The sequence below is a fragment of the Pelodiscus sinensis genome, chromosome 1 (assembly GCF_052426305.1).
Source record: "Pelodiscus sinensis isolate ZL-2025 chromosome 1, ASM5242630v1, whole genome shotgun sequence".
Classification (NCBI taxonomy): domain Eukaryota; kingdom Metazoa; phylum Chordata; order Testudines; family Trionychidae; genus Pelodiscus; species Pelodiscus sinensis.
Window position 1 is genome coordinate 71,778,303 of NC_143052.1, and position 21,178 is coordinate 71,799,480.

The following is a 21,178-nucleotide window of genomic DNA, read 5'->3' on the forward strand; positions in this document are numbered from 1 at the left end:
TCAAAAGGCACATGACGCATATAGCTGATCAGGTCTGCTGCCACCAGCAGGGATGTGTGTTACTCTAATGGCACTAGGGATTATGGAGATATTATCTGACCAGCAAAGAGAAGAAAAGCCACCCAGCCTTTAATAAATTAGTGGTATCAAAAGAAGCTTGAGGAGCACTTGATCAGTTTAAACAGGATAACATTTAGAAGAAAGCTGAATGATTATCTTTTAAACTCTGTTTGACATTGAAAATGGCTAAGGCAAAATGTGAAAGACAAGTTCATTTTTTTCTCAAAGCATGCAGCATATATGCATAAATCAGAACTCAAACTAATTTCTTCCACTCTCTTTTGTGTTTATTTTCTTTTCCTTTGTGTAGGAGTCATTCTTGTAACATTGCCTGAAAAGAGCTTTAGCTAGAAAGCCCTACGCTCCCCACAATTGGGCCCTGCCTCTTTGATTAGTTATTTGGAAATTGGGAGCACCTGATTGAACTGCTGTCTTTCTCTCATCTAAGACACTGCTCTAAATTTTATAATCTCCCTCCAACAGCTGCTTGTCTTTTTTGAAAACTCGGGGCATGGAAATCCACTTTCAGACGGAGTGGCTGTGTGGCTGGCATGTGAACAAAGAATTATATGTCTCAGCCTTGGTGATGTCTCTAGAGTAGCCTGAAGAAGGAGGCATTGCTGTCTAAACAGGATGGGAGAAAGAGGTAACAACTTCAGCAAATACAGTTGTAACTAGGCCTGTGGCATTTGACATGATTTCTTCAATTACCTGCTCCAAAAATCATCTGTTTTGGAATTATAGTGATCCAGGCAGTGTCTACATAGGGAAGTTTGCACAACACTTCCAGCTATAACCCACTGTGTTCCGATGTCCATTGCCTTGTTTAAGCATTAACTGTTGGCTACTATTCTACCTACTGTCTTCTCAAAGGCAAAGCCAATTATATAATCATAATTATATAAGAAGTACCAGTCCTGTGTTTGTCTGTCTGTTCAAAAATTCCTCCTAAAACTAAGAGCTAGGGCCACCAAATTTGGTAAGCTGCTTCCTCTGAGCATAACTTAAAGCACAGTCAGGGTTTGGTTGTGCCAGGACAATGGGATGTGCCTAAAAGTCTATTGTTTTTCATAAAATGCAAAGGGAGAGGTTTGGCAGGAGGGAGTTATATTGCAGAATGATCACAGGGGAGCAGCAAGGGGCCAGAGACAACTATAACTCTATTGTGCCAGCAGCAAGCAGGGGTGGAGGAAGGGACAGATATCTACTATCTATTTCAGAGAGTTTGTCTGTTTGTTCCCCAGCTAGTGGACATGCACCCCTCCCTTGTTGTGCCTGCTGCCGCTGCAGCGGCCATGGTCAGGCACTTTTTGCCTATCCCCAAGCTGCTTCAGTGAGAGAGGGCTGGGGTTTTCCTCTCTTCCTGGGGCAGCCTGTGTACTGAATACTTCATCCTCAACCCCACCCCAGAACAATTATTCAAATGAAGAAAAACAGAACTTATTTGATTCAAGGACCCAAGCAACACTAGGTAAATCTTCTATTTCCAAATAATACATTTTATGGTATTTTTCACTACCACCTTAATTAAATGTTTAAATCCCCTCTACTCAGAGAATGGAACTCTCCTGTTGTTGTCTTCCTCAGTAGTGTCAGGGAAAAGATACTTTTTGTGTAACAAGTTTCTCTGACACAGACATGATTTGAAGTGGGTAAGACAGGTGCATTGTTTCAGTCTCTCTACATCTGTCAAAGATTCTGTTCTTGAGTGTGAACTAATGCAGGGCCAGTCTTTGCAGCCAAAAGAGCTAAAACTTACTGGGGAAAGCTTAAAATCTATAGCTTAGTTTAATTTGGTAGGCCCAGCCTGGGCTGCCTTATCATGTCCTTAAGCCCCTCACCCCCTCTATTGAATAGAGGAGTCATCTTGTGTGAACTTGAGGTTACATATCTACAACTTTGATGATGGACTAATGATGCGATGGTTTCATATAGTCAACCTAAGTTTCAATGTTTTCTGTTTTTGATGGCTGGGTAAAATTGATCTCATGCAAGTGGTGTTCAATGGGATGAAATTCTGTGAAAGCGCCTTTTACTGTACTAGAAGGTTCTATTTCTTTGCAAATAGCTGAATCATCAGAGGCTTGTCCTTTTCCTGCTCAGTTTTTCTAGGAGATGCTTTCTCTTTGGCTACTGTTCCCTTCCCCTCCTCACCTCCTTTGTACGAACACATACAGCCTCATTGCCATGGCTTCCTATTGTTTGTTTCCCCAGAAGCTAGAAAGTGAGGTGAGCAAATAACCTTTTCTGATCCTGACATCAATGATATACTGACCCCTGGCTGCCAGAGGTACCTAGAAAGCAAACCAGCCAGCTCAGCAACTCTCAAGGCAGTTTTGTCTGCTGGTGTGAATACTGGGAGCTACGACCCTTTTGCTGGCTTTACAACTGAGTTTCTATTGTACTTTGAGAGATCACTTAAATTTTCTTTTGCTTCTGTCTATTCAGCTGCAAAATGGGGATATTGTTTGTTCATCTATGTATATTGTTTTGAGATAAAAGGTGCTAGATAGAGGGAAACATCGGTCCATCTTCTTAGGAACATGGCAGTGTCTATGGAAGAGGGAAGAATTCTCCTGAGCTCATTCATTTGACTTGCTGCTAAATTCCAGCCTTGGTGTAGAAAGCCTTGTTGGAGAGAGAATGTTCTCTCAAAGCCAGCAGGCTATCACTCAGTTCTTAAATACCTTGTGCTAGTTTAACAAGCATTGCCCTTGGTTGAACAAGCAAGAGACTTCTTCCTCAATGAGTAGCATAAGATGAAGTTGAAAAATGATCTGCCACATCTGTGAGTTGGACAGATTTAAGAGAGCTTCATCATGGTAGACAGAAAAGATTAATGGGAGCTGAGACTTGAGGCAATTGGTATCAAAACTAACCAAGGCAATTGATTAAATCAGCTCACTTAACAGAGCCTGTATCAATAAATAAAGATGACTATTGATGCAGACTCAAAAGGGAGTGTGACTGCTACAAAGAACAGAAAACATTTGAAAGAGAAGAATTTCATGATCTCTCGGCAAATTATCATACCTCCATTGGGATTTGACCACTGTGGGGAAAATAAAAACAATCAGCAGATTTGATTCTTGATGCATGCTCTCTTAAGATTTGCTCAGAAAAACAAGACTTGGAGTCCTGCACTGAACATCTATTCTTTCCGCAACTAGCCCATATCTCATTAATATGCCACATACCCAATCTGCTTGTTTCATTCATCTGAATGTGGATCATTTCATTGACTTCATTGTGACTCATATGAATAAAATGATCAGGATTTGATCTTTTAGCGTGTAACGTCACCATTGTGTGGGGGGGGGGGGGAGGGGGAGATATTTATAAATATTTTCATATTTCCAGACTTTTTTTCTGATGCCCAGACCATGCTCTTCCATGTTCTTCCATGTAACAGGGCTACTGAGGGTTGGAGGGTAGGACGGTGGGAGATCACTTGTAACTGTTGGCCTCTACTGGCCTTAGTAGGAGGCTTCCCAATGAGAATTAGTGTGAGCAGGTTGATTATTATACAGCCGATAAGTAATCCTGTGAATCACAGCAGTGGGTGCTGAATGGGCTCTGTGCATGTGCAACTCTCCTCCTCAGTGCTGGCAATGAGGGGAAGGGGAAAAAGTTATTTCTCTTCAGAAGGATCTAGGAGAGGAGACTGCCACAGCTTTAGGCTCCTGTTCCAAATCTAGTGTCAGGAGGAAAGAAGCAAGTGTGAGAGAGACTGGGAAGGATGAAGTCTTCACTAATTGGGACTAACTGCCAATATAACTACAATTTGCAATGATGCTGATATGTAGATGGGCAAAGTCACAAGTGGTTGTATTAATGAAGCTACACTGACAATTGTAACAGGGATAGATTCCAAGTGTAGACCAGGCCTGAGGGCACATCTGCATCACAAATTAAGGTGTGACATACCCTGAGAGAGGAAAAAGCAGACTGTGTGTGTGTCAGAAAATGAAGAAATGATAGGTGTTGGAGCCTAGGGAAATGGTGAGAGAGAGGAGGGAGAACAGAAAGTGATCTAAGAGGTATTTTAGTGATTAAGTTTTATGCATAATTTTCTTCAAGGACTGGAGGGACATATTTAGAGCCCTAACAAATTCACTGCTATGAAAAATATACCACAAGCTATGGAATCTTGTCTCCCACCATGAAATCCGGCCCTTTTATACTATACTATACTATACTATCCTATACTATACTATACTATACTATACTATCCTATACTATACTATACTATACAGATTTCATGGGGGAGACTAGTGTTTCTCAAATAAGGGGGGGGGGGTTGTGATCAAAAAGGAAGTTGCAGGGGAGTCACAAGGTTATTTTATGGGAGGTCATGATATTGCCATCCTTACTTTTGCACAGACTTCAGAGCTGGGCAGCCGGAGAGTGGCTGGAGAGTGGAAACTGCTGACTGAGGCCCAGTTCTGTAGACAGCAGAAGTTAGTAAGAGTGGCAATACTACACCTTGCCCTCCTTATTTTGGCACTGCTGGTGGTAATGGCTCTGTCTCTACCTGTCCAACTCTGAAGCCAGCACTGCCATTGGCAAAGTTCAGAAGTAAGGTAGCAGTACCACAATTCCCCCTATGAGAACCTTGCAGGCCCCCTCCCTCACATCTCCTTTTTCAGTCAGGACCCCTTCAATTACAACACCATGAAATTTCAGATTTAAACGGCAGAATTTGGTTGGCATTGGTCAGATTTAAATGGCAGAATTGCAATATAACTCCTAGATTCCAGAATCACCTGGGGAAGATGACACACTGTTACAGAAACTATGTCAGCTAGGTTTTGGGGACGGGGAGGACGGGGGGGGGGGGGGAAGGGTTTCAGGGAACAATAATAAGGTTGGGCCTGGTCAAATTTATAGAAAAACTGGAATGGTTTTATCTCTTTTTCTGAGCCCCATAATTTCTGACTACAGCCTTGGTAACTTAGGTTCTGTAAATAAATGTAGGAAAAATATAAAATTTCCTAATAGCTTAATTTGTGCTTAGTATAAAGTTATCTTTAAGGTACAGACTCCTTTCATAAAGCAATGCTGCTTGGAGGAGAATATGAAGTTCCTTGTATAGAATCAAAATTGAATTAAAATGCTCTTCTGAGCTGGGATCTGTCTTGGATAGATAGAAAAAACAGAACTACATCAGGTGGCTTAATTTCATCTTTCTGTTTCTTAGCTCCCGGATGTTAGTTTATGACATGACCTCAATGAGACTGATGTTGTTGTTAAAAGGATTTTTTCTCTGAGTAAGAGCAGCTAAAAAAGCAAATGCAAAGGGAAAAAATGAATGAATGGATTAAAAATAACAGAATTGACTCTTGGCCGTAATGTTGCAACTAATAAACTACATTGTGGTTTTTGCTATTAATTTAATTCAGAGCAGGAACAAACTCAATTTGTATTACACTCTAAGGGTATGTCTACACTTGCACCCTCTTTTGAGAGAGGGATGCAAATGTAGACATTCAAAATTGCAAATGAAGCTGGGATTTAAATATCCCGCACTTCGTTTGCATATTCACATTATGGTGCTATTTCAAAATAGCGTTATTTCAAAAAAAGAAATGCTGTCTTGACATGGTTATTTTGAAAGAAAACCCTTCTTTTGAAATAACCAGTAAACCTCATTTTTTGAGGAATAAGAGTTATTTAGAAAGAAGGGGTTTCTTTCAAAATAATCGTGTCTACACAGCGTTTATTTTGAAATAGGGTATTTAGAAATAGCGGCGGTCTGCGATTACGCAAATGAAGCACTGGAAATTCAAATCCACACTTCATTTGCAATTTCACTCAGCTGCATTTGCATCCCTCTTTCGAAAGAGGGGGCAAGTGTAGACATACCCTTATAAAAAGAGCTGTTTCTAGTACTTTTAAGCAACACCAATAGAAGAATGTAACAACATTTTTGAAGTTAAATGTTCCTACCCCAAGTAAATGAATGTCTACACCAATGTTGCCTCTAACATTTTCCATCCTTGGATGGGTTGAATTTTCTTTTGGGTGGGTTGAAATTTCTTATGTGCAACAGCAATATGGAGGTAGTATGTAGATGTGCACCCACCAGTACAAACAAAAAACATAGACATAAATATATTTTTTAAACTGTCCATAGGTGTGGGTTATATTAAAACAAGGGATAATAAAAAAGGAGCAATGCTTATGATGTTTATTTAATATGAAACCAAATAAAAGGGAAATTAACACTGTCCTTGGATTACATGTATTATCATCCTTTCTAACAACACTCAAGCTAGTAAACATGCCAAATTGGATATTATCCACACATAACTCAGCTTTAAGATGCTAAGGAAATCTATGAGTCAACCAAAAGTAGTCATGCACTCCGTGCAAATATTAATTCAATATTTACTGCTACGGAAAAGGCGAGTAAAAGGCATTTATTCCAGTTTATACAGTTTATCTGGGGAATATTTAGGATCTATGCTATACAAATACAAGTAAAACAGACCTGTAAAACCACACATTTCCTGTTTTGAAATTTTCACTTTGTGTGTGTCACCATACCAAAGAGTACAAGCCACAGAGCAAATTTACACATGGCTTCAGGGTTTGTAGATTGATTCATATTTCAAAGAATTTGTAAATAAGGTTTCATCCTACAATAAAGTTAGAATCTCACCAAGTACTTGCGACTTCTGACTCATAAGAGCCAGAACTCTACCACAGAACAAAGATCTGTCCATAACGCAATATATTTTACCATGTATTAATTAGTAACACAGGATTTAAAAAAAAATCATTAAGACCACAGTTTTAGATATGTACTGCACACCAAAAAAATTCTGTTGAGTCTTTTTCTTTCTTACCTTAAGCCATTAACACCTATGTATACTTTGTCTGAAATGTAATCATGAAAATGTCCTGGCACACACACACACCCCATGAAGTTTGCTCCCCCTCAGGTCCTTCCCAAGGGAACGCCAAGATGTCCCCCCTTAATTCCATAAAATAACATCTACAGAACAAATTTACCAAGGGCTCTAGCTTACACTGTTCCCAAGGCAACACACAGCTTCACAATCCTCCTGCTCTTTTATCCAAAGTCTTGTCCTACCATGTGCTTCATCTCTCACAATGTCTCCTTACAAGTTTCTTTCCCTTGCCCCAAAAATCCTTACCAAAAGTCTTGATTCATCCAAAAACACATTCCCTCCCCCTGACCCATTTGCAACCTCTGCACATGTAGATTGTGGTTGTCTTGTTTCCTGCAGCTAGTGAGGGAAGCTTTCGAAGCTCACCAGAGAATTTAAAAAAAGGAGGGGGCCAGGCAGATGGCTGACATTGGGGGTGTTTCAGTGGCAGTGCAGGGAGAAGTTTGGTCTTGCACTCACTGGAGGAGATATTGACCTGATTCCAAATGAGGTGAAAGTAAGAAAGCACCTCTCCCCCACCCCTGCTATCTTGTTACCATGGAATGAGGGGAAAGGTGCAAATTGGAAAGAACAGGGGCAAAGTAGTAGGTAGAGAAGTAAACAGACAACTGAATGAGCATCAGGGGAGTGTAACAAAGAGGAAAATGGGATCCCTGCATGGCCAATTCCCCAATGGGAGGGTTAGGGGGAAAGCAGGAAGTGGAGAGGCTGCCACCCTGTTAACAGTTCTCCGGTCAAGGGAGGATTTAGGAGCACACTAGAAAAGTTGATCCAACCAGGCCGTGCTTGCAACTTATCCAGATTTTCCATGTGGCCAGAGGCAGGCAATAAAGCACCAATCTCTTCTCCCTTTCAGCAGCACCCCTGGCTCCCACATAATCATCCAAATACATTCTGCCTCCTTGACTGGAGAACTCACTCACCCCCAGCCAGTGCAGAAACCTCCAGGCAGGGGGAGGACCAGAGTAGAGGCTGGAGCCAGCTCCTCCAGCAGCTACTGATGCTTCTGCTCCTCCTCAGAGGGAGGCAAGTGCCCTACCCCCCTCTTCCCCAGCCAGTCATCTGAGCTCCCTGGGTGGGAGCTCTGAATTTCTGAGTGGAGCTCAGAAAACAGCTGCATGCCCACACAGGTGCACAGCTTACAAGGAGCCTTGGTCTGTACATGTGTAACTAAGAACACAATTTTACCAAATGTGTTTTGTTAATAGTGGAGGAGGATTTTTCCCAGGTTTGGGCAAAGGACCCCGGTGACTTCCCCAAAATTTGGGACCTAGTGTAATGAACAAATTGATTGTGAAGTATTGTGACCAATACAACAGCATCTCTCATTTCTTGCTTCTTCATGTTTGCCTATACATGAAGATGCTACTACACCCACAGAAGAGCTTCTTCCATAAGCGTAGTTAATTTATCTTGACAGGAAAAGCTCTCATGTTCATATAGTGCCATCTAGACAGGGGTTAATGGATTTTTCACACTCCAAATTATGTTGTTATCCCAATATTTAGGTTTGTAGTATAGACTTGGCCTTAGTGGGAAGCACAGCTGTATTTGTCCCTGTGATGAAGTGGATCAGGCCCTGAGGCCAGAAAAGAGCCATAGAGAAGTCCTCCAGGGAATCTAGACTGGCTGCAAAGAAACCAGCCATTCAGGGGGTAGGAAGACCTATAAGAAGAAACTGCCAGACCAGATTCAGTGCAGTGTGTATCTGGAGCCTTGAAGAGCTGTCAACTGTGGCGAGCTGGCTGAGCGAGCAGCAGCACCATGGAGAGCTCCATGAAGAGAGTTAGCCCTGAAGTAAGGGTGAGGAGCAGTCTCCAGGAGGGAAAACCCTGGAGGCACCACTCTCTGAGTTGGGAAACAAACTGGGAGACAGAAACAGTGAGATACTAGCAGAGGGCACCGGGATGGGTCCCTGTTAGATGTGTACCCTGGAAGAGGTTGTGATTCATACCAGGCTGAGTGACTTAGCTGGAGGGCTGAGTAGCCAGAGAGTCTGACAAACTGAAAGAGTGCAGGCACATTCACTTAGCCAGATGTGTGTTGGGGGGGGCGGATCATGGGAGGTGAGTGCTGCCATGCTACAGTGCCCCTTGCTTGAGACTGAGAGGGGAGTGTAAATTGCAGACTTGGCCTGTGCTTAAAATGCTTTATGACCATAACTATGTCTATACGGGATGTCTGTCTCTCTATATCTTTTTATAAATGGGCTTGTTTGTGCTGGTGAAAGTCCTATCAAAGATGGACTTATGCCAGGACAAGGCGTTCTATAGCAGCACAACTCATTTTGCTTCACTGAACTGGAATCAATTGTACTGGTAAGAGTACTCCTATCAGAGAATAATTCTGTCTCCAGTGGTGTGGCTGTAGCCCTCAATTCAAACGATTGAACTCTAGTATACTTTCATGAGGAGCCTCCAAAATCATATATCAGCATCCTCTTCCACTGCCACCATCTCCTTCTCATTCAGCTGAGGAAGCACTGGCCACCTGCCACAGCATCACACCTTTTATCCTGGCCCACTACAGAGGGTAGGCCCTGAAGGTGAGGAGATGGAGAGGTTGCAGAGCCAGCTTGCTCTGCATTCACCCCGCAGTGATGACAACTGTCCCCACAGGGCTATGCCTGGCTCCCTGCTCTGGGTGTTTTGGCCTGTGAACTATGTTACACCACCACTCACGCGTATTTGGCCTGGCCATCTCCCAGGCCAAACCTGGGCAAGGGAGTGGATCCATGTAAGTGCACCTGGTGCATGTGGAATAATCTGGGCCTGATTTCTGCAGGTATTGTTGCACTCATAGGCATCTCAAAAGCAGCCACTCATCCATATAAGGGAATTTTGCTTTTGTATATGCCTACATAGTTAAAATGGCAACATTTTTAAGTGTAGATAAAGTCAAGACATTTTACCCATCATCACCTCTCCTTAGGGGCAGCAGGTTTCTCTTCTTTGGGGTTGTTTATGTGAAATTAACCATATGACAGCAATTTCCTTGTGAGAGAGAGTAAAAAGACATCTATGAGACTCACAAAGGTGCAGGAATGGTGCTTCTGAAGCAGCTGTCTCTCTACACCCTGTTTTCAGCTGCCTTTGCATACATACCCTCAGAGGAGATGTTCAGAAATCTGTCTGAAAACTGTCTCAGTTTACATTAGACTGTTCCCATCAGTAATGTCAAATTGATAGCAGTGTAGAAATGTTAACTTTAGACTTAATCACTGTGACATGCAAAACCTAGGAGTTGATAGGAATTCAATTTTAAGTTTCTATTCCTTTCAATTCCCACCATAGGGTACTATTTACTTATAATTATTGTTGGGGGATGTTAATCTTTTCCCCTGAATTCTGGATTTTGACTTTGCTTTGGACAAAAAACAGTTGACAATCCCTGGTTTAGGTGAAGGAATCTGTAATCTTAATTTAATGTGGGTCTTTCATATTTGGCCGTGGCGTTCCAAGGGGGTTTAAATAGCCTTGTGAGCTTTACAGACTTTTGTTTATTGATTTGTTTGCATTTGCCTGACTTTGCTTTAATTTTTTTAAAAAAGGAGTTCTTTCTTGAGACTAACTTCTGAAATCCCAGAACCAAGGCAGATGAAAGCTTTTTGGTTTGGTTTGGTTTGTGTTTTGTTGGTGGTGTTTTGTTTTGTTACACTTTTGCCGTAGGTACTTTAGGGAATAATAAGAGTTTAGAGTGTAACAACTATGTGTTGTTCAATTTATATTCTTGAGCTACAATACTGGGATTATCATTGAATCTAGTTTCTGGATTTCTTTGTGACTCCATGTCCCATAGGATAGCTATGCAAAATAATAGGAAAATCCAAGGAGCCATTATAAACACTGGGACAAATCAAGAACTTTCAATTTTAGGGGGCAGGGAAGATACCAAGAGATAAGTAAATCTTGCTGCTTGAAATATTTTGCACTTTCTCTCTGAGAAGTGTGTTCACAAGAAATGCAAGCTAAGATTCTAATCACACTTCATAACATCAGTATGAAGTTGGTGGCTTGATATATTTTTAGCGATGAGTAAAATAAGGCACAGAGTGATTGTGCTTCATCCAAGTACTGCAGAGCAGTGAGCTAAAAACAGAATCCAGAGTACTGACTCCTGGGACTAAATTCACAAAGAGATTGGGCACCTAAAGTTAGGCACCCAACTCCCAGATATATATGCTATTGGTATTCACAAACCCGCCACTCTAACTTTGTAGGCACCTGATTTTTATTGAAGTGAAAGTTCCCTAGGCACTTACATTTCCGTCTCTGACCATGTGTGCTGCTGCCTCTCTCTTGTCAACCAGAAATCTAAGACCCACAGGCCAGGTGGAAGAGAGAGACTTTCCTTCGCCTGGTTTACTTGTGGGGCCTGAGCCAGTAGGCTCAATCATCCAAAATTGCCTTGGGGCAGGGGGAATCTCCTATATAACTCTTAGCTCATTGGTTAGGGTTCTCTCCTTCTGGAGGGATAGAAGGGGTTTAAAGAGGGAAGTACCACTCTCAGGTGAGTGCCCTGTACTATACAACACTCTCCTCTGGGGCTCCCTCAATTTCCGCTGTTAAGACTGCTCCACTGTGTATAAATTCAATCATTAGGACAAAGAGAGAGAATGACTTGTTAGCCTGCTGGCAAGGACATTCACCTAGGTGATTCCAGATCTCTGTTCAAATCCTTCTCTACCTCAGGCCAAGAGGGAAAAATTAAGCCGGGGTTGCCCACGTTATGGGTAAGTACCCTAATCATTCCACTGAAAATTAGTATAGAAGTCATTCTGCTGTTGTCACCATCACCACAGAAGCAACAGCTTTTCTGGTAAAAAAATATCTTAGCACCTCACCCTGGGACAGGATTCATAACTGAGACTCCTAGGCAGAGGTAGGTGCCTCCATGGAGCCTATACTGAGGTGCCATTGCTTAGAATGGGATGAGGCTTGGCACACACATACTCTGGTGTCCTAGACATCTGCCACCAGCTAGTTTTAGGTGTCTCCATGCTCAGCATGCAGCCTTCTGTGAATCCATTCCTAGGTGCCTATTTCTCCCCATTCATTGAAGTGATTTTTTTATGTGCCTAAAAATTATGTTCCGATGCTGAGTACCCCAGTGCCCAAGTCCCTGAGTGACTCTAGCCCATAATATCTCTTCATTTGGAGAAAGGGTGATGTTTCAACTGTCTAATGTTCTACAATCACATGTGGTATTTCATTGGTGGTCCTAATGGTTAATGCATTAAAGGACTTGGCATTTTACAGCCTAACTGTCAATGTCTGCTGAATTACTCAGGAATATATTTATCACAGAATCCAGATCTGATACCGTAATTACTCGTTTAACTCATGCCTGCTTAACACGTTTTCACAATAGCATGATTTTTGTTTAGGGAATGTTTTTTGAATAACATGACCGTCCCTGAAATAATAAGAAAATAATCAAGTGGCAGACTACTTTGCACAGTGGTATAAATTGGTGAAAACAAGGTAATACACATGAGCAGATGAATACACGTGGTCACAGCGCTCTTCCGCACACTCACGTGTTTATCTTTGTGTTATAAGAAACCGCAGCGACTTGTGTTGCTAGATACCTAATGTTGACATTGACAACACAGCACCAAGAAAAAATTGACTTTGCCACCACCAACTGAAATGCAACCCCCACCTTTTCCATTATTTTTAATGGGAAAATTGACCCCGCATAGCACGTTTTCACTTAGCACAAACGTTTTCAGAAATGCAACTATAGTGTTAAATGAGGAATTACTGTACTTCAAAAGATTATTAATCTACTTTCCGCTGAAACTGAAGCAAAATTAGCAATTGGATTAGCCCTGGTCTTCACTAGGGAGTTATTTCAAAATAACTCTCCTTATTTCGAAATAACAAGCAGAGCATTCAAACTACCAAGGCCATTACTTCAATAACAAGTTCAAAATAATATTATTATTCAAAATAATAACTCCTGCTTGTCATGAGGAATAACACTTATTTTGAAATAGTTATTTCAAAATAGCAGTAATATGGATGTTCCACTGCTGCTATTTTGAAATAACTACTCCCCAGAGTCATTCAAAGTAATTACTCTCAACTGTTTCCTGGGACTCAAAGTCAAGAGAGCCTGCCTCAGACTAATGTTGAGGCTTCCCTGTAGTGTGCACATGCTATTTTAAATAGTTATTTGGGAAGTTCTTTCAAAATAACTTCCTAGTGTAGACATGCCCTTCGGGTGCATCTACACAGCACCCTAACTCGAAATAAGATAAACAATTTGCACTACGCAAGTTGCATATCTTATTTTGGTTGTATTTCGAAATAGCTTATTTTGAAATTTGGTGTGTCTACACAGTGCCAAATTTTGAACTAACATGGTATTTTGAGATATCCCTTAACCCTTGTAGAAAGAGGGTTACAGGGATGTCGGAATAGCGTGCCCTTATTTTGAAAAATATTTTGAAATAACGGGAGCATTTAAAATTCGCGAGGCAGTAAGTATTTGATTTTTATTCACTGAACAATGTAGGTGTTCCGATGCAAACTTAAATCCTTCCCTGGAATATATCTGAGCTCAGCGAAGTGTCACATGAGATGAATTTGGTCCTGTGTGTTTCCATTGTACCTACCAGGATAAATGTTCCTCAATTGACTGGACATATTAATCACTTCCAAACTGTAAATAAGTCTTGAAACAGCTTTGTATTCTTAATATAGGGTTTCCAATTCAGTTTTATTTTTTTAATTGGAGGAAAAATAACAGGATTATTACAATTTTCATAATGAACTGAGTTAGTTCAATTGATTAACAGTGTTTAAGCCCTCAATTCAGGATTACAGTGTTCCCTGAATTTATCATCTGTTACTAATAAGTGCAGGTAAAGTATGACTTCAAACATATATTTAAAACATGTTATATTTCCTAAAATGATGTACCAATAAGCATAGCACACTTCAGTGACTGTTTGCCCACATACAATTATGCTTAGTTAGTACTAAATTGAAATTGTTTAGATCTTAGCTACTTCAGCTATATGGTGAAGTATTCCTGATTTCCTTTATATATAACAAGAAAATATTTCCTTTACATATAACAAGAAAATAACAAGTGAAGCTGTGGTAAACTTCAAGAATACTTGGGCAGTGGGCCAGAGGTGGCTGTCAAAGCTGTATTTAGCCACTAGCTCCAGTATTATTCACCGGGTCCCAGAAACTGGAGGCCAATAACCAGCCTTGTTTTATAATACAGAAAAAAAATTGTTTTGTTGCAGGGAATTTGAAATTCAGATTGTCTAAGCCACTCTTGACTCCAGTACAGTGTTCCTGTTTCCTCTCCCTCCGAGTTACCATCCCTGGTATCCAAATCTGATATCTGAGAGCTGCTTAAGCTAAATTCTTAGGATACTCTGAAGTTCCCCACTTCCCTCCCCAAATAACTGGACCCTGACAACCAGTGAGGGTACATCTTCATGAAGGGGGAAGTGTCTGAACTGCAATTAGAATTGTAAAATCCTACGGATAAGGCAGTCTGCAGCTTTGATGTGTATATATGTAGGTCAAGTTAGACTATGGGGAAGTGTTTTACTTTGACTACCTAACTTGGTGGAGTTTACCTTGATTGCCTATCTCACGTGATAACTACAAACTGCCTTGCCTTCAGTAGCACTTTACCTTGTGCTATTTATCTTAAATAACCCTTTCCCCTAGTGAAGACAAAGGTAAAGAGAGCTGGCAGATGGATGTGAACATAGCATGCTACTTTGCTGAGGAGTGTGTGTTACACAGATGGCTTCATTTTGAACATAAACTCAATACATAATATACAGAAGTGGTATCTAAGCTAAAATAGTAGCTTTTTGACACTCAGTGGATGTCTGCTTGCTTGGGGGTTGGTCTTGGATAGCTACTGAGGGTTGGGGAGGGAGAGAGCCTTTGGTAAGGGGCTGAGGGAGATAGAAACAAATCTACAGCATGTTGGGTGAGGGATGTGAGAGCACTGTAGCTATAACAGTTCTATAGTGTGCTCCTCAGGCAAGTCTGTGCTAGTCTGCTGCTTGCCCACGGATTGCACGCATCTGCAGGCTAATACTCAGTAGTTAGACTAGCTCTAGGATGCAGGGAAATGTCAAACATTATTAAAGCAGTTATTTTCCGTCTACACCTAACCTCTGTCAATTGCTCTTCTATGATTTTCTTCTCAAATGTTATGCAACTTTAAAATCAAACTGTATTCAAAGATCAGTAACACACACAATCCTAGACAGTATTAGCTGAAACGTTAATTCTTTCATCTGGCCAATTTTGGAAATAGGACTGGAGAAATGTTTCCTGATCAGTAAAACATTGCCTCTAATATACTTACATCTCCCCTGTAGACAGTACTTGTAAATCTATCTGAAATTAGTTTGGGCCCTTACTACAGGCAGTCCCCGACTTACGCGGATCCGACTTATGTCAGATCCGCACTTACGAACGGGGCTTTCTCGCCCCGGAGCTCGCAGGCAGCGATCCGCCACCTCGACCTCCGGGGCAAGAAAAGCTGCTCCCGGTGCCCCTGGTCTGCTGGAGACCATCTCCAGCAGACCAGGGGCACCGGGAGCGAAGCCGCAGAGCAAAGCCTCAGAGGCACGGCACCCCGCTGCCACTGCAGCTTTGCTCCCCATGTCCCTGGTCTGCTGGGGGAGGAGGGGGCACAGCTAGTGTGTTTTCCCCCCCTCCCCCCCAGCAGACCAGGCTTTTGTTGTGGACCCTGGGGCAGAGCAGCTGGGGCACTGCGGGTTGGTCCTGCAGCGCCGCTCTGGGCACTACTGGACCAACCCGGCAGCACCCCAGCTGCTCTGCCCTGGGCTTCCTGGAATCAGCCGCTGATCAGTTTCAGCAGCAGCTGACTTGGGGACGCTTGGGGTTCTTAAGTTGAATCTGTATGTAAGTCAGAATTGGTGGTCAACCTACAGAACAAACCTACAGTCCCTATCTTGTACGTAACCCGGGGACTGCCTGCACTTCACAAAACTATCACATAACTTTTGATGTGAAGAGGATCAGATTAGCATTACAGCAGCATCTAGCAGAAAATGATTTCTCCTTAACCAAAGAGGTTGTCTTTTTTTTTTTTTTTCTTTTCATGCCACCTTGAAATAGTCAGAAGGCCAGTATGCATTAGGCGTGAGCAGCATATATCAGGGGCACTTGAGTCAAACTAAAGTCCTTCAAGCATCAGTTTGTAATTAGAAATGAGAGTAGAGGCATGGTCCTTAAATTCTGATTAGAAGTCACTTAAAATAATTACAAAAGCAATGCATGCAATTTGAATTATTCACACACTGCTAGGGAGCAGCTAATTCTGATTGGTGAGCAGACATTGCCACAAAATATTCTCAAAACTGCTAATGTAAAATTTAACACATTTCAGAAATTCACAAGTCAGATGCAAAAACCAAAATCAGAGCAGCGCTTATAGAGCCAAATCCTCTGAGGGTGAAAATTAGTATAGCTCCACTGATTCCTGTGGAGTTCATTCGCTCTATTTGCAACATAATTCTGATCTCATTATTTATATTTGCTTGAAGCCTTGTATCCCTATATTTTAACCTCTTCTTTTTGCTTGTCTCTTCTTGTTTGTCTGATTTTAGGATATGCCTACACTACAATTAAAACACCCATGGATGGCCCGTGTTAGCTGATGCAGGCTTGTGGGGACTATACAATTGCTGGGAAGATGTTCCAGCTCAGATTGAAGCCCAAAGATCTGTAGTGTGATGATTTTCTTTTTAACTTGCCCCACAAGCCTGCATCCTCTGATGCAGGACAGCTAGAGGTGTCTTCAGTGGAGTGTAGGCATACCCTAAGAGTATGTCTAAACTACGGGGGGTTTTTTGAAAGGGGATATGCAAATTCCATGAGAATTTGCATATCTTCTTCCTATCTCACTTTTGAAAGAGGATCTTTTGAAAGTGAAAGTAGTCTGGATGCGGTTTTTTGGGGGGAAAGAACTCTTTTTTTGAAAAAACAGCGTAAACCTCATTTTTTAAGGAAGAGCAGTTTTTTGAAAAAGGGGGTTTTTTCCCAAGAAAACACGTCCAGACATTCACTTTCGAAAGACCCTCTTTGAAAGTGAGATCAGAATTTGCATATCCTCTTTCGAAAATAGAACCTAGTCTAGATATAGCCTAAGTGTGTAACATTGTCTGCATAAGCAAGTCTTATCTCTCTCTTCTAAAAAGTGCCTAGAACAATGTGAATAATAACTCTTTAAGATTCAGGTTAAAAGTATGAGAGATTCGCTAATGTGTTTTCAAAGAAAATCTGAACAGTGACACACAGGTTATGTAGTGTAATTGTCATCTCAAGGCAACATTCCATAATGCATTGACCATTGCTGCATTTATCTGCTTAATCACATTATTTGCATGATACATCATCAAAGACCAGTTTGCTTTTTCTGGCTAGCTTACAATAATCCTTCATGTGTTTTCTGAGATGATGATTTGGTGCAAAATGTTACAAAGGTATTGGACAATCGAATGTCTTTAAATGATTTTGCATTACCACTGTCTTCAATAAAAAGGCTTTGCAAGACTGTCTTACTTTAGTCACATTGTCAGTAGGGATATCTGTGCTAAGGCCATGATTTACTTTTATGACCAGCTGCATTTCAGTCCTTGCACAAGTTTTGATCCATTTATCATCTGCAAAGAAAAATCAGAATTCTTAGTAAATCCTTTCCGCCATTTTTACAATTATTGTTTATAGAATAGGAGACAAGGAGGCAACAACATGACTGTGTCGTTGTATAAGATCCTCTTCTTCCTTGCTGGTTTGCATGGAAGTATAAGTATGTAATAATTTTAAAGTCCCTATTGCCTTCTGACACTATTTGGATAGCTTCTTAATTATGACAGGTGCCTTACAATGGGTAGATTGTATTAAACCAAGAACAAAACGTTTGCCCTAAATTTCCATTTTAAGTACATGACAGTACAATAATAAATCTTTTCTGATTCATGGTATATGTTAAGACATCAAAACACTTATGAGCTATTATGCAATCAGTATTCCTGTATACAGTGCCAGAAACAGGCATAGTGCTTAACAGGCATGGGATGACATAGCTCTTAAAGATCATGTAATAAAAAATCTTCAGAGAATAAAAGGTGAGTGGAGGAGGAATATTGTATAACAGTCGCATAACTTGGATTATTTAGTTTAGGCATCCTTATTGTTTTCATGTTGTAGTCAACACAAGTGACCAAAATAATATGGCCATTTTAACGCAGTTGAGCCTGGCATTTTGCAACTAACTTTATTCATTTGTATGCATGTGTGCTACTGATCTCTATAGGAAGAAATATCTATTTATTATGTCTGCTCAGTGTATCCGTTCCCTCTATTGGCTAAATTAGTCAAGGTTGCTTTATTAGTACACCAGGTGGAGATCTATGTGAAGTTCTTTGGTGTTAGCTGATGGACCAGTTGGTTTGTGTGTCCTCAGATACTTAAGCTGCTTATAAGTTTGTTCCAGAGACTGATAGGAAAAACTATGAAAGGGAAAGGCTGAGCATGTGTCCTAAACAGGGCAGGAAATGGGATGGTAAAAAACTTAATAAAAAGATTTGTGTTCCATCTCAAAAAATCTGTATTTTCAAATGATGGGTGAGCAGATTATATATTAACCTATATGTGCAAGTGCAACTCTTGCTTTAAAAACAATTTCAAGTGGTAATTTTATGCTTTGATTTCTCTCTAACTAAAGGAACATTGGATTTATTTTATAATGAATCAGTGTCAGATTCTTTATATTACATTACACACTAAAATAGTTGACATTTTCACATTTTAACATCAGATATCTTATGGAATTCTTTGAGGGTGCTACAGATCTTTTGGATAGTGGTTCTATTTGGATTTGTCTGACTAAATAAAGTATAACACAACCTCCTTTTTAAAAAAAAAAAAAAGTGAATTGCTTTGTGAGGGCCCTTATTTTTAGGAATCTCTTGAAAAGACCCACAAGAGCTCTTTCATGGCTTTGAGACAAACTTTTAATTACAAAGTCAATGAATTTCTGATTCGTGGTGTAATTAACTTTGTTTCATACTTGATTTGTTGCTCAAATGAGCTTTGACTGAGTAGGCAAAACATTGATAAGAAGAAGAAAAAACTTTTCATATCTTTGGGTGAAATATTTAGATTTAATTATGAGATGAAATTATTCCTTACTATCTGTATTGGGGCAGTTCTTCTGTGGTTCTGTCACAGCTCAGGAACTCAGTGTGCTAAGCAGCATACAAACATACACAAAGAGAGACAATCTTTATAGATAGTAATTCAGGGCTGCTTAGCAGTGAGCTCATTTCCATTGATACTTGTGAACTTTGTTTAAGAAGGATTTAAGTTTTAAATTGAATATGGCAGTGATATACACTATTGTTTAATGAAACAAAAAAACTACTTTAAAGTGAACTCAGGCTGCAAATTCAAACTCTCAGAAGTTGGGCAATTCCAGAATTTGGATTGCTGGTGAACAACACCCCTGTCATTTTACAGATGCCAAGAGGAGGCACAGAGAGATTAAGGTAAAAAATATTGACTAAGTTTGGGGGCCCAATCTGAGACAAAGGACTTGACTTTTTTCAGGGTACTTGGCATTATATGGCACTCCCATGTTCAAAGCACAGCTCCCATTGGTTTTACTTGCAGCTGTGAATGCTCAGCACTTCTGTAACTCAGGCTCCAGAACTTCGGATTAGAGAACAAGCAGCTGAAGAATACACAGTTAGTTTGATCACGTGTGAAAAGTTTGGTTTAAATGACTTGCCCAGCATCACATTAGAATTTTGTTACCCAGGCTGAGAGCTTTCCATGACAGCAGTCAACTTCCTTTGTCTTTCTGCATTTGCCTTGTTCACTATACTCCTTCCAGCTTCTGCAACAAATGAGGCAGCGGGTCCTAGGTTCAATCCCAACTGATTCTCAGAGCAGCTCTGTCCTAGGGAAAAAATATAGTTCTTAATTAAATGGACACATTACATAAGACACATGTGCAAGGGGGCTGAATTAAGGTTACCCAGCCTATTGTTTAAGATGGGTGGGGATCCTTTTTTGGGTCGAGGGCCACTGATCCACAGAAATATCAGTTGGGGGGGGGGGCCGCACACAACAAATAAAAAGAAGCAAAAAGAAAAAAAAAACCTCATTGACGTGGGCCCTGACCGAGAAGGAGGAAGACACGCCCCATATTCCCCTCACACACCAGAGCCTAGGGGGGTCCAGTCTAGTAGATTTTATGTGTTCTAGCCCTAGCTCCCCAGTGTTGGGGGGGGGACTCTGAGTCTTGGGGTCTGGATCAGGCAAGCTGGGGGCCGCATCAAACCGGGCTTGAGGTTCCCCACCCCTGGTTTAAGAAAATTTAACAAAACACATTTTGCACATTTTGTGAGAGAACTCGTGGAGCGTCCACACGTCAAGCATTTTTGCTCAAGTAAAATGACAGAACAGAGGGGTTTTTCCAATGTAGGTATTCCTCCTTCTACTAGGAATAACTCCTTTTTGCTCAAGAGTTCTTGGGGAAAAAAAAGGTATGTGTGGATGGGCAACAGGGGTTTTTTGCACAAAAACAGGAAAGAAGAAAAAGCACAGGTGCCCTCGTGGCCTATCTGTGGATAGAAGTCAGTGCTTTCTTTCGAGAGAGCATCCATGCAGTATGGACACACTCTTGCGCAAAAGCGAATCGCTTTTTCTATGCATTTTTGCAGCGTGGACGCTCTCTTGCGTAAGAAGTTTTTGCAGATGATCTCTTCTGCCAAAAGCTTATTGCACAAGAAGCCTGCAGTGTAGACATAGCCTCACATATACCATTGATAGGAAGTTAGTCTTCCCTCCTAGAAGTAACACTGCCAGAGCTTCCCTGGATTGGAAAGTTAACAATAGCATTCATCTGCTGTAAAAATGCTTCTGAGTTGGGGGAATGCAGCCCGTTTTCTGCTTCTGTGGCCGAGCTTCTCCCAACCCATGTAGGTCCCATGTCCTTGTGTAAACCAGCTGCCCTGACTGCTTGTCCTCAATGGAGTCCAAGTCCCGTTACAGGGAAGCTGCCCCAAACTAACACACCCAATTCCAAAAATTTCTGAGTCTAGAGGATTAATTGTTCATCAGTCTAGCAACAGAGATCCAAATCCAGCTCATTCCGCTCTCTCCTCATACTCAGAG

At 41.1% G+C, this 21,178-nt stretch overlaps 1 long non-coding RNA gene across 1 annotated transcript in view; it reads left to right on the forward strand.

The window, feature by feature from the left end:
- The first annotated feature begins 550 nt into the window (after nt 1-550).
- The window catches only part of LOC142829926 (uncharacterized), a 98,470-nt gene continuing 77,842 nt past the window's right edge, over nt 551-21,178 (forward strand). The window contains exon 1 of the long non-coding RNA XR_012904857.2: nt 551-706. This is a non-coding gene — a long non-coding RNA (uncharacterized LOC142829926). The remainder of the gene's footprint in view (nt 707-21,178) is intronic.